This window comes from Pinus tabuliformis, chromosome 8 (genome assembly GCF_031772625.1).
Source record: "Pinus tabuliformis cultivar Carrire ecotype Pingquan chromosome 8, CPIR1, whole genome shotgun sequence".
NCBI classification, from domain to species: Eukaryota; Viridiplantae; Streptophyta; class Pinopsida; order Pinales; family Pinaceae; genus Pinus; species Pinus tabuliformis.
The window spans coordinates 238,873,587-238,888,606 of NC_142294.1; the positions used below are offsets into that span (position 1 = coordinate 238,873,587).

The 15,020-nt window shown below is 38.0% G+C and overlaps 1 protein-coding gene across 1 annotated transcript in view; it reads right to left on the minus strand.

Annotated features, from left to right (window-relative positions):
* Nucleotides 1-15,020, minus strand: part of LOC149235016 (allantoate deiminase 2-like) — an 80,312-nt gene that overhangs the window by 55,927 nt on the left and 9,365 nt on the right. The gene's annotated exons all lie outside the window — the stretch shown is intronic.

Consider the following 15,020-nt stretch of genomic DNA (forward strand, 5'->3'; position numbering starts at 1 on the left):
AGCATGCTCTCCAAGTAGGAATCACTCTCATCTTGAGGAGGTAGCTTAATAAGGCCATCTGGTTGTATCTCCTCGTCCACACACATAGCATCATCTATGTATTGGTCCCATCTCTTGAAAGGACCCTCCATGTACCTAGGGTCTTTTCGAAATATGAGATGAAGTGTGCTATGAATGTACACTAAGTTCTTTGCCTTCTTTGAGCCCAACCTATTTCTCTTTACTGAATGCATAAAGGCATAAATACTCCAATTCCGCTTGCAAGATGAAGGACTAGCTACCTGGAATATAATGGAAGCCCATTAAATTAATTAAATATTTAAACATAAAAACTAAAATTAACCCCAAACAACCCGATTTTGGGGTTCCACGTACCCATCATCAAGGATCTTCATACCCGTCAAGATAAAAGAACCCAAACTTTTTTAATGGAGAACTCAATTCTTATGGGTTCTTCTTAGAAGCACCCATACCCAAATCAGGTACTTGGGGACGAGAACCTAGGACGGGTTCGAGAACCCCACCCCCGGGTTCGCGAACCCATGCAACATAGGATCCACCCAATTATAGCAGAAGGGTTTTATGATTATAAATAATTAATCTTGGAAAGCAAGCTCAATATCTATTTAAGGGTCCAATTCCACTCTTTAAATTGAAAATGCAATATCTGGCTTTAACCACATCAATGTGCCTACGTGTTCGAGTTCCCTAGTCCAACTAGATGTAGGAATCGCTTCGTGACTAATTTCGACAGGATCAACAAAGATTGTAGGTCAGGTTTACTAGATAGTTGCCAAGGAAAAGGGCAAACTTCGTTTGAATTTCCAGTGAGATACCTGAAGATTTAATAGTGTGGGGACTAATGGAATTATGGCATTATACTTAGATCTTTAAGCCTGCAATGCATAGCATCTTTGAACTTTATAATCGTTGCATTGCCAATATGAACTCTGTCATAACTCACTTCGCTTTTAAGGGGTATGGGGAAGCTTGCGCTTCGGCTGTCGAACTCGAGGTTACATCAAAATCATTATTTTTCAACATTATTTGCCTTGCACCTTATTGTCCATGTGTAAAATAAAATAAAGTCATTTTACATGCACTTTTCATCCATAAATTAGGGCTAACAAGTAGGATTTTTAATTGTTGTTATATGTTTTTTCCTCCGTTAAAAATTGTTGTAATTTTTTCTCATGTTTATGTTGATGTTTGTAGCTCAAGTAGGTGCTTCTGCACAGGCCTTGTGTTTGGGCATGCAGAAGTCACCCACATTCTCCTTAGAACACTTGCTCAAGTGTGAGCAAGTTGCTAATGTAACTTAGCCTAAGCCTAACTTAGGAAAAAACACAGATTATTATGTTGGCTTACTGAGATAAAGAAAGTTAGGAAAAATAAATAATTTGCTTTAGTGATTATTGTTTTATCTTAGTTGTTGATCTCAAGGTTAATCACTAGGTTAGGTTATGGATTTAGCTCAATGTAAAGTTATAAAAGCAAGGCTAGGGAGGAGAAAGAAACACTACAACAACATAAAATTGAGAGAGGCATCTCAGTGAGCAAGTGTGCTAAATTCGAGGGAGTGCAGAGGCTAGATATCTAGATCTGCAAGGAAGATTGAGCACCAATCTAGGGAAGATCTACTAGATCAGATACAGGTTTACTTTTATTCTATATTTTCTCAGTTGGGCATTATCCCAGAGCGTGAACCCACGTAAGTTTGGATCATTAATGAAAAACTTCGTTGGGTAGAATCTATGCGTCGTTTAATGAGGTCGGTTATTTTAAATTTGCTTCCATTGAATGTGTGTTAGAAACCTAGCTATGTATTTAATCAGTGGATCAGTTTTATGTGAGGCATGAAGTGTCAGGTACTAGGTTTGCAGGAACAAAAGGGACGGAACCTAGTCGTGCTGCAAAGGATTGAGCCACAGACGCAAGGTGTTATGATCGAGCCATGTGTAAAAGTACAGGCATCTGCAGTCGTACAGGTACAGGCAGCCGAAAATGACAATTCATAGGCAAGGATTGCCAGAAAGGTAACGTACAGTTGAACAAGGGTTGTATGCAGTTGCACAGAGAGGATAACAAAGTACAGCGAGGGGGGCAACAACGTAGTGACATTAGGCAATAGGTTATGACTACCAAACATTTGTAGTCATAAGTTTTCCAACAGGATTGGCAAAGGTCAACCCTCAAAGGGAGAGAGGGAAACCATATCAATCAGGGCACAATAGTGATTTCCCAATTTTGAGATGGCATCAACCAGTATGAGGTTCGAGAAAAAGTTATATTGGGCCTACACCTTCAATCCATGAAAGGAGAGGATAGTGTTGGTTCTCAAAGAGAACAGCCTATGGGAGTTTGCAAACACCAAGATTACAGTTCCTTTCGATGCTACAGCTTTGGCAGTGCACAAATTGAAAGATGTGAAGGCCAAACATATTATCATGGATGGGTTAAGGATCACGTGATCCCTCACATATCAGGGAAGAATAGTCCCCATGAAATATGGACCGTTCTCAGGAGCTTATATCAGAATGACAATCAAAATCGGAAAATGGTGTTGAGTGAGAAGCTCGAGAAACACCAAGATGACAGAATTAGATACCATGGCATCATACCTCACTAGGATCCAACAAGTTTGAGATGAGCTTGGAGATGTTGGAGTAACCTTGCCAGATGATGAGCTTGTAAGGACAACCATGAGGGGGTTTTCAAAATCCTGGGCTCCATTTGAAATAGACATTCTAGCAAGAGAACATCTACCAGATTGGAACAGACTGTGGGATGACTTCACCTAGAAGGACCTCATGGAGAAATCCTTGTCTGAAGAACAGCAAGAGAGTGGGGATGATGAGAACCTTGCTCTTTCCAATCGAACAATGAGGAGAAAAGGTTCGAGTAGAACAGGGATGAGGAGTCAACCTCACAAAGGAAGAAGAAGAAGGACTTGACTAAGGTCATGTGTTTCTCATGTCATAATACGGAAGACTATGCTTCATAGTGTCTGAAAAGGAAGAAAGGGGGAAAGGGCACACAACTAGTTGTATCTGTGTCAACAGAAGCTTAGGAGGAGTTTGCCATGAAGTTTGAGATGAAATTTGCACTTGTTTCCTATCTTAAACTAGTGAGTGCGTGGCTGATAGATAGTGAAGCCACAAGACATATGACGGGAGCACAAGAGCAATTCACCACCTTGACGGAGTGAGACTCAAAACTGGATGTGAAGTTAGGCATTGATACGAAGCATGCAATTAGAGGGGTTGGAACAATGTTATTACAACTTGAGTTAGGATGCAGGATGGAAGTGAAAGACTTGTTATGGGTGTCGAAACTCAGGTGGATTTTTCTCTCAGTCTCGATGATTAAGAAGAATGGGTTTGGTGTAGAATTCAGGGATTGACAAACACTAATCAAACCCAAGGGATCTAGCTCAAACAGTAGCCACGTTATTAGAGTTAAAGGGAGCAACCTATATAGGCTAAAGGTCCAACCCATACAAGCGATGGCACAAAGCACAACAATGACAAAGAACAAAAAGCTCCAAAGGTTGAGCAACCCAGAGGGAGTCAACCTTCAGGTTCCGAAGGGGAGGAGAAATCAACATACTCTCCCAATCTGTCAAGAAGGTATCTTAGTATGAGATAACCTTATAGGATATTCAGGAGCAAGAGGCTTTTAGGAACAAGTTCACAAGGAATAGGCCTTTGAGGATGATGACAGAGAAGTCCTTTGGTTCAGCGGGAGTAGCCATGAAAACGGATGCACATTCAAAATCGAAGCCAACCCAGGTGGAAAAAGTACCTCCCTCGCTAAGAGGGAATGTTGATGTTTGTAGCTCGGGTAGGTACTTTTGCACGGGCCTTGTGTCTGGGCATATAGAAGTCACCCACATTCTCCTTAGAACACTTACTCAAGTGTGAACAACTTGCTAATGTAACTTAGCCTAAGTCTAAGTTAGAAAAAAACACATATTATTATGTTGGATTATTAAGCTAAAGAAACTTAAGAAAAGTAAATAATTTACTTTAGTGATTATGTTTTAATCTTAGTCGTTGATCTCAAGTGAGTCAAGATCTAATCTTAGCCATTAATCACTTTGACATTAAAGTTACGGTTAGGGATTTAGCTCATGTAAATTAATAAAAGCAAAGCTAGGGAGAAGGAGAAAGACACACTACAACAGCACAAGATTAGGAGAGGCATCTCTATAAGCAAGTGTGCTGGGTTCGAGGGAGTGCAGAGAGGCTAGAGATTTAGATCTATAGGGAATATAGAGCACAATCTAGGGCAAATATGTTGGATCAGATCCAGGTTTATTTGTATTATGTATTTTCTCAGTTGAGCCATTATCCCAGGATGGGATCCGACATAAGTTTGGATCATTAATGAAAAAAATTGTTTGGCAGAATTTGTATCGTTTAATGAAATCGGTTATTTTAAATTTGCTTCCTTTGAATATGTGTTAAGAACCTAGATATGTATTTAATGAGTAGATCAATTTTCTACTCGGAATTAAGTGTCGTGTGCTAGGTTTGTAGGAAAACTGGCAATTTACTCCTTCATCAGCTCTAATTTTATACTTGTTTATCATAGAATCTAGATTGTTTCCTTATCATTGTTATAAAATATTTACATGTTGTAAATTTTGATAACGTCTTTCGAATTAATCACATCATAAGTTGTTGGTCGACGTTTTGAACCATCTAATGTGGTTCATCCTTAGGACAAAGGTGAAAAAACCAATCAGTCATCTTGTTTAAATAGCAGAGATGCATCCAGTTCCAAAGATAGTCGTTAGGAAAATAAAGTATTTTAATTAAAAGTTGAACGTTGGGTTAGAGAATAGGTCAATATATTATTATATTATAATTTATTTATTTATTTATTTATTTTTAGTTGAATAGGTCAATATATAATATTATATTATAAAAAATCCAAAAAATCATCAAAAAATCAAACAATTAGTTAAGGAAACTCATAAAAATAAAAGAAAATAAATGGAAGAGAACAATTTGGTAAACAGTGAAGAAAATGGAAAAAAAATAAAGTAGAATTAAATTAATTTATTATAAAATAAGAATTATATTATTTTATTATAAAATCAGTGCAAATATCATTATAGTAATATGTATTATTATTATGATATAATATTAAAATATTTATGCAGAAAATATAAATCAGGTTTAAAAATATATATAAGAAAAAGACTATTGATAATAAATTGTATAATATTAACAAATAAACTATATATATAAAATAAAATAAAATAAATAACTAAATAATAATAATAGTAATAAATAAAAGAAAGAAATTACAAGAGAACGGATTAAAAAAAAGGGAGAGGGGGATAAGAGACACCCTCAATCTCGATGGCCTCCCTTAACTTCCTATGGTGGAAGTGATCAATCGTCGCGATGACCTTTGAATTCTCAATGCAGACATGGTATTTGGTTTTCTTAGCATGTTCAGCTATAGTTGAAAAGCGAGAACGATTGTGCTTAATGTTTGTTGCATGCTCTTGAATTCTTTTATTAATAGAGCGACCAGTTTCCCCAATGTAGGGAATCCCACAAGAGCAAGGGATTGAGTAAACCCCTTTCATGTCTTTAGGGTTAACTGGGTCCTTAACGGATCTAAGGGAATTTCTAATGGTATTAAGGGGTTTGAAGGTAGCAAAAACTTTATTCTTTTTAAGGATATGAGCAATCTTATCAGTGGTCCCATGGATGAACGGAAGTTGGACCTTGGAAACTTGTTCATCACAAGCATTTTTTATTCTTGGTTCTTTACTAGCTTTTTGAAAAGCTTTGAGACCCTATTTCTTGCTATATCCATTCCTTTCAAAGACTTCTGAAAGATGAGATTTCTTCTTTTCCAAGTGATTTTCATCAGAAATCCTTAGAACACGGGTGGCTAGCATGTTAAGAACTCTGAATTTTGCACCGGAAAATGGTGAGAATTAGCATGAAGCTAAGAAACCAGATTCGTTCTATAGGGCCCACGAATCTGAATCCGTCGTGTCCAACACGATTCTCTCGAAATTCGTGTCCAAAAATATGACACGTCGTGTCCTATTTTGACACATCGAATCCCCTAGCGTGTCACGATTTTGGCAGCGTGTCACGATTTTGGAAATCGTATCCTATTTTCCAGGACTCATTATGCGGCAAAAGTGACCTGCGTGGGTATGAAAAGGCCGCATTTGGTCATTACAGCCATGCATATTTTCATTTGGCAAGCGTTTTGGCAGCTTAATGATCAAATCTAGGCCCTAGTATTGATATGCTATTCATGGTAATGTTCAATTCTTAAAGTAAAAGTGACATTCTCCTTAATCTTCATTTTCATCCTTTTACTTAAATTTTTAACATTGCCATGAAATGACTCAGGATGTTTGAGAGTGGTTCCGGCCTCATTAGATTTCATTAGGAGAAAGTAGAATTTTAGATTTCATTCAAAATCCAGCAGACTTATCAGTTTTTCAGGATTTTAGGATTGGGGGATTGCAATGTTTCCATTGAATTTTGTCATGTATTAGGGTATGAACTCGTATTTAATCAAACCAGGAGCTTTTGAAAATGTCGCTCCTGCTCCCGTTTTCACTCCCACTCCCGTTTTCGCTCCCACTCCCCGCTTTCGCTCCTGCTCCCGTTTTCACTCCCGCTCCCGTTTTCGCTCCCACTCCCCGCTTTCGCTCCCGCTCCCAAGTAACATTGTTCCTGATGATATGGGTCTGGACACCAATGTTGAGTTGGCATTGGCCAACATGGATCTCAATTATCCAGTGCTAGAGCCTGTTAGATTTGATGACTTAGAGGGGTCATCCTCCACACCAGCAGATGCAAAGGCGACTATGGATACAGGGGAGGAGGAGGATGCAGAGGAGAGCAGTGGGGACCATGATGATGAGGACATTGATGCTGATTCTGATGCTAATTGATGCCTTGAGGCTTGTATACCTATAGTTGTTTTATATTTTCTATTTCTATTTGCCATTGGCATTGCACCAACACTACCTATGTAACACATTTTGATTTGATGACTTAATGAGAAAACTACAGTTGTCAGTGTGTTTATCTTACTATCTTGTAGTTGTAAGTTGTCTTTCAGTTATGAATTATGAATCATGATTTATGTGACCAGTACCACTGACATGTATTTGAATTTTGTATGTACTATGCATGCTAATAGCTATAGATGAAGATCTATGTTTGAAATAAATAAATTTGTATCATTAATTAAAATTTGTGTAAGAAATATCTAATTTTTAATATATATATATATATATATATAATAATATATAACGAATCCTACGTGTCCTGTTCCGGGGGGTCAATGTGTCCGAATCCAACACCACGAATCCCGAATCCTACGAATCCCGAATCCCCGTGTCAGGTGACTTAGGCATGAAGATATTGTTTTGTGTGAGATATTTTACAGAACACTTGGTGGGATATGGAACCATCTTCCATTCTAGAGAGGAGAATACCAAGGAAAGGAAGGTTACCGTCAACCTCAACCTCCATTGTGAATTTGATGGAGTCAGATTGAGAATTAAGATGGGAAAGAAACAAATCTAACTTCTCACGACCAGGGGGCCATGTGAAATTTGCGAAAACCAGAATCCTATTGCAGCAACTAATAATTATTCTCCTAATTGTTAATTTAATTTTAACAATTTATTTATTGCTTCCTACAGCGAGTAATAAATAACTCACACTACAACCTACACAAATAAATTTGCGGAAGAATAAACGTTGGAAGAAATGCTAGCACACATACATAAAATGACACAGTTATTTTTGGACCAATGTCCTCGGAAAAACCCAACATGGGAAAACCAGTGCAGCAGTAAGGGTTTAATTTTATTATGCAGCAGTGAAATCTGAGTACATATATGGATGCCCAACTGACAATCCAAACAACAAGAAAAACCGCGCAAAATACTGAGGGGACTTACCCTTCTCCCACAAACAATCTTTGGCTCGGCTTTCCCTATCAAAACTCGGCCTCCTGGAGCTCTGCGTCAGCCTCTGCATTGCTCTGTGTAGCTGGCTAAATAGCTTGCTTCGGACTGGGCTCTGATGAAGTCGTTCTGCCTCTGGATGTTGAGGAAATCGCCTCTCCGACCCTCTGGGACTTCTTCCCAACCTCTGGAACTGAGAACAATTTTCCTTCCTCCAAATCAAACTACCTTGCTGAAGCAATTGCATTGCCCCTCAGCGTTGCCTCTTTGGGATAATTCGACTCTCTTGCTGCTGCCTCTCCAGATTTGGAAAATCTTTCCTCCGGATCACTGTCTTTGCCCCTCACTCACTGCTTCGATCTCACTAACTCTCTCTCCGGCAACTGATTGTTGCTACTCTGGAAATCGATCTGCTCATGAAATCGAACTACTCAAGTGTCTTCTCCAAATGCCCATTGACTTCTTCTTATATCCTCTATTGGGACTCCAACGGCCAAGAATAAATCTTAATCGATGGCTAGGATTAACTTGAAGTTGATCCCTGTGAGTTTCTAGATCATTCATGCCTTGACTTAATTTATGATTAATTAACCATATTCCCTAAGTTTAGACTTAGGAAATATTTAAAAACTGGCTAATAATCTAATTAAGTCATTTCTAGGCGGCATTTCCAAAAACGATTTCTGGGTTTTGGAGATCTCCTATATTCTAGCCTCTTCACAAAATTTCATGGCTAGAACACATCCGATGCTACAAAAACGAACACTCCTTAGCGAGGAATGTGTTCTAGTGCTCTACTGCTCAACCTATAGAGGCACCATGTCTTTGCATCATCTCTTGTCACGTTGTTGATGTCCAAAATAATGCTTTGTGCCCTCGCTTCTTTCACCTCACGAAAGTCTATGGCAATTGGATCTAAAATTGGCGGAACTACTGTGGCATTGACAAAGTGTCACAGTTTGTTCTCCTTGAGAACAGCTATGCTTTGAACCCTCCATTAAAGATAGTTCGAGGACCCTTCTAGTCTGTCTTCATATCGAACACTGGTGGCCATGTTGGATTAAACCATTGAATCACTTGTTTGTTGGAATCTTGAACTCCTTTGAGTTCGTGCCTGTGTCAAATGCCCTTGGTTTCATACTCAAAGACTATTGCTCTGATACCATGTTAGATTTCTTGAACCCAAATCAAATTATATGCCCAATAAAATTATACTCAGGACAAAAATAAAATGCGACTTTCAATTCTAAATTTTATGACACCAAATACACTGGGTTTCTAACTCAGCTTGCACAGCTAAAATAAAATAATAAAAAAACCAAGCACATAAAAATATTTTGACACAGTTTTACCCTGGAAACCCCAATGTGGGGAAAAACTAGCAAAGTTTGAGCTTCTAATCAACTTGGAAATTTTGATTATAGCAAGTGTACACTTCAGAAAATTACAGCAGCAAAAAGACTCAGCAATTTCACTGTAATGTCTTGCCCTATGTGGCCTATTCGACCCAGAAAATATTATTGCATGACTTCGATAAATACGTCCTGTATGGACCAGCTTTTTTAGCCTGTACCGCCGTGAAAATTTCAGCCTGTATGGCCCAGATAAACTCATGCTACTTTTTCAAATTTGGTCTATTTGTTGCCTCTGAGCCTTAACCTATTCGTTTTCTTCTCTTGCTGTCGGTTCAACCTACTTTTCTCAGTTGAAAGCCTAGTTGCTTGTGCCAAATCGATCTACCTCTCCAACAATCTATTTCCCTTTTTATAATTTATGACCTAATCTCCAAAGTGATGGAGGGTTGAGATTGCATCTCCACACTTGAGATCTATAGTCACTATATAATCTTTCGTTGACCTTTTTAACTTTATAAAAGTTGGTCAATAAAGTAATAAAGTAAAAAATTTAATTAATGACTTTATTCCTAAGATCCAAAGTTGGGGAATAATTGAATAATTTTGTTGTGAAAGAATCTTGATGATTCACTGCATGTCATGACACTTGACCGATTCAAAACCACCTACCAAGCTATAGTTTCAATAGCGGATAATCCTTCTCAAGAGCAAGATTGAATATTGATGCTCAGGGTATTGTAATGTGTATGTATATAGATATAGTAATTAATAGTAAATGAAAGGGCACATCCTATCTAGAAGACATGACATAAGAAAGGAGATGTTCCATCAATGTGTATATACCATCACAGAGGTCATTGTAAATCATCTCACTTCTACAGATTTATGTCGTATATCTTTCTAATGCTGAATGTTTATTAGTAAATGAACTTTGTTCAATTCATTGGTATCAGATCTGAGTTCTGATCTTAACCCCAAGCCACACATTTCACCAAACCTTGGTCAAGAATTTCATTGCCCTTAGCAACATATATGTTCATCTCTAACTACACCCAAAACTTTCGAATTTCTCTAATTTTGGTCTTTGACCACACCCTCGCTTTTGACCATTTAAAGTCAAAAATTCTGTTGAATAAAGTGTATCTCTGCTGCAAACATATCGAAATTGTGGCACTTGAGCGTTTGGAGTGTAAAACTGGACATTATTTGGTCAGAACAAATGGCCAATCAAACTGTTGACGTCTGCCAAAATCCACCTAGGAAGACACGCGTTTCCTTGGAACAGTCGTCGCTCGAGTATCGTTAAGCGTTGGAGAAATCGTGAGTATATGTAAATAAAAGTTGTGTTTGCAATCGAATTAAAATCACTGTGAAAGATCAGAGAAGACGTTTCCCTGCCAGTTCTGAGAAACCACCAAGAAAAAACAGTGCATCGAACAACTATTTGCCGCCAGAATACAGTGTCGGAGTCGGAGGAGAGGTAGCATCCCTAAGCCGCCATTACTATTGCCATTTGCACGTTCAAACAGTAACCACAACAAAATCCTCCAAAAGATAGCCGTGTAACATATCTAGGTATAAACAGAACATTGAGATGTTGACTATCAGAAGCGAAGTCACAAAATTCCAAGTTCTTTACTCATATATGAGCACAGGAGCGTGGTCTCCTTAAAACCGCACCCGTGTCACAATAGAGGCACGATCTTGGAGATATTGTGACTCTTTGGTATACAACTCCACGATACGCGGCTAAGATCTCACATTTTCGGGATAGTGGACGAAATTACGCAACGAAAACCATCGAGACCGTTGGTGTCTAACGCGACCTGGGATAGAGTCGCCGAACACGCCGGAGAGAAGACGTCTGTCCAAATCAAGGGTAACAGTATTCGCCCAAAAGTAGTAAGCCTGGACCGAATATTCCGGTTGGCGGCAGCCTCTTCCAGGTCGCTGGCACCTGGCCCTCTCTGTCCCTCTGTCATGACCATGAGGCGTAAGGTTCAAGGAGAAGGGTTTGACTCTCCTCGGGTCCGTCGGGTTAGGTTCACAAAATTAACTCGATTGTGCCACTCGCAAGGGTCATTACTCGATTGTACCACTCCTTTACTTGGCCCAGCAAGGTCATTATTGCAAGTTGTTTTTACTGAGACTTTTTGGAAACTTTTCCGGTCTAATTTCTCTAAAATCCGGCGGGAATTTATGGATTATGGAAATCACAAGCTTGATAATGGACATTGCAAGCTTGATTATGGCTAACCCTTGCACAATCGAAGTGCCCTAGGGCTTTTTCAGGGTGTTGAATCCATATATACAGTGAAAAAAAAAAAAAACTAGTGTAAATAACACAAATCAAGATTTCACATCAATTTTTCCCGCCGGATTCCAACACCCGAAAGTCCAAAAAGTCACACTAAAAACAACTCCCGAAAAGATGTTCACCCAAAGTGTATCGTGAACCTGTATGTGTTGTGGCCCTGTCCTTCTAGGTTTGGCTCCCTGAGTTGAAATCCGGCGGGAATTTATGGATTATGGAAATCACAAGCTTGATAATGGACATCGCAAGCTTGATCATGGCTAACCCTTGCACAATCGAAGTGCCCTAGGGCTTTTTCAGGGTGTTGAATCCATATATACAGTGAAAAAAAAAAACTAGTGTAAATAACACAAATCAAGATTTCACATCAATTTTTTCCGGCGGATTCCAACACCCGAAAGTCCAAAAAGTCACACTAAAAACAACTCTCGAAAAGATGTTCACCCAAAGTGTATCATGAACCTGTATCTATTGTGGCCCTGTCCTTCTAGGTTTGGCTCCCTGAGTTGAGGCGCGCAGCACTTCAGGTGGGCCCACCGGATTCCAACACCCAAAAGTCCAAAAAATCGCACTAAAGACAACTCCCGAAAAGTGTTCACCCAAAGTGTATCGTGAACCCATATCTGTTGTGGTCTTGTCCTTCTAGGTTAGGCTCCCTGAGTTGAGGCGTGCAGTGCCTTCAGGTGGGCCCGCCAAGGGTCATCACTATGGAAAAAGTGTTCACCCAAAATGTGTATCGTGAACTTGTATCGATTGTGGCTCTACCTTGTGCGTTGTTTTTTAATTTTTTGAAAATGTAAATTTACAAATGACTCTCACTCTCAACCCCTCTCATAAAGTTTGAACCCCGATATTGATGGTACTAAACAGACAAACATTTGAACCTTTCTGAACATTGATGGCATTAAGTCCCACAAACCTAATAGTGTAAAATAGTAGCAATTAGAATTAAAGAGTATGTAAAAAAAGCATAGAGTATGTAAAAAAAACATAGTGGGTCCCTTGTATTTTGAGTGGTAATTAATTATTCAAAAAATGAATTACTCAATTGAATATCAAAGTGACATGCAAATACAATTGCAAATAAATAGAAAAGAAAAGAAAAATATAGAAATAACAAGTTAAGAAATTAGAAAAATATATATATTTTTCTAAAGATAGACTACTAAATTTCTAGCTTAAAAGATTATAGTAAAAACTCACTTGCACAAATCAAGAAAACAAGACATATAAGACAATGCAGTCAAAAGTTAGAACAAGAGAGTCAAAATATGGAAGAGAAACTCAAAAAGAGTTTATAATATAAAAAGAATGAAGAAAATGATCACTTAATGAACTTTAATCAAACGTTGTTTGAACAAATCAAAAGGTTAAAAGATGAGAAAGGAAATCCAGATATTAAAAATAAATTTGAGAAATCAAAAAATGAGAAACTTTCACAGCTAAGGAATCATAATCAAAACCTATTAAGATAAACTAAGAAGCTAAAGAATGATAAGAAGTTGCAACAAAACAAGGTTGAACAACTTACCAAGAAAAAAACATTAATAAATAAAAAAGCTGACTGAACCTATGGAACTAGAGAAGTCTTCAAACATAAAAATCCATGTTAAGACATTTTCAAATGTTAAATTACAAATGATAGAAATTCTAAATGTGCTTACTAATAGAACTTCAATGATCACAAAGCAACAGAAGTACCTGAAAAGTACATAATACTAAAATTAAATTGAGAAAAGCATTAAAAGTATGATAAGGAAAAGTCATGTTATAAAGACACATTATCAGCATCTTAATCACAAGAACTAGTACCTTAACCAATCTGTGTATCAATATTGCTTTGAACAAAAACAATTAACCTTTATTTTGAAGAATATTGATGCGAGTACAATTGAGTCTCAATAAAAGTTCATCTTGGGAATCCTATAAGTGCAAAGTTCCAAAGTGGATCGAATTAACCTAGTCAAACCCCCTCACAATTTGACAATTTTATTCAATGCTTACATGATCATATCATCTTGTGTCATCATCAATTAGAGCTACAAGAACAGAAAAACATGAGACTACATCACAAGCCAAAACAAGGGATGATTTGTGCAAGTAATTTTTTACTATCATCATTTACGCAAGAAATTTTGTCCCCTCTTTCTAATAATTCATCACCAAACATACCTTTGATATCCTTATATTTTTCTGGCTGCTTAACTAGTTCATCCTCTACTTTTTTTATTTGCGATTGTTATATATATATATATATATATATATATATATATCTCACACCTACCGCAATCCCTCCAAGAGTCCAAAATAATGCAGGCATCCCAATGTTCATTGTAAACAACTCAACTTGTGGATTAAATCTTAGCAACTCCAAAATCAAAAGTTGGTCTGCACTAAAAAGACCATACTCCTAAGCAAGAGCATGCCAATACTTCCATTAATGAGATGCAGAGTTCCACAAATCACCCTAGAAGAAGCTGCTCTTTTGACTCAAACAGCAAGCCTAAAATGGTGGCAAATCAACAACACATGAACCTTAAGTCTACCAGCTCCAAATGGGCTGACAAGACAAATCCTACCCTGCACAACTACTCCCTCAATGCCAACGAAACAATCTTACAACAGTTTTCCACGCTGTCCAAATGCTCCTGATGATGATAAAGCCCAGCACCTGAAGCACATAGATGATATCACAAAGACCAAATTCCCCTCAACCTCAACTAGTATGCTATGTTGTGCTCACCCAATGTTAATGCATGGTGGGGAGCAGGGTCTTCCATTGGTTTCATCGTTCTAGGCATATGACCTATGCTCTCATCTCCAAGAATCCAATCAACAAATCAATTCACATGATAAGAATGTATTCTCCTTACACAAGAATAATTCCTACCCACTACAATCCTCTCTAATGTACTATGATAACCTCCCAGTGACTTGCACTAAGCCTTTGTTGAAGTTGGACTACCCATCTTGGTACCTCTCTTGTTTCCTCTCATCCCAAAGCCATCATAGGGTCATCACCACCTTTACTGCATATGTTACTCTCTAATTTAGTTTACTAATTTTCACTCTCTTGGGTGTTGCAAATCACTCATTTTTGGCTGCTCTGTCCCAACCTGACTACTCAGCAACAACACCAAATAATACAATTTCTCCACCCAAGTTACACAGTTTGAAAAACAAGAAAAGATTTGATTCAGTTATGTGCACATAACATCCATATCTCACCCATACCATACAGATGAGCACAAGAGAATTACTCAACACAATGTTCATATGCAATCGTGTTGATGCTGATAATAATGATACCATTCATTTTTTAGGGGATGCTCTTTATACAACATGTGAGGCAACACGCTCTACTATAGTTGGGAAAATGTCA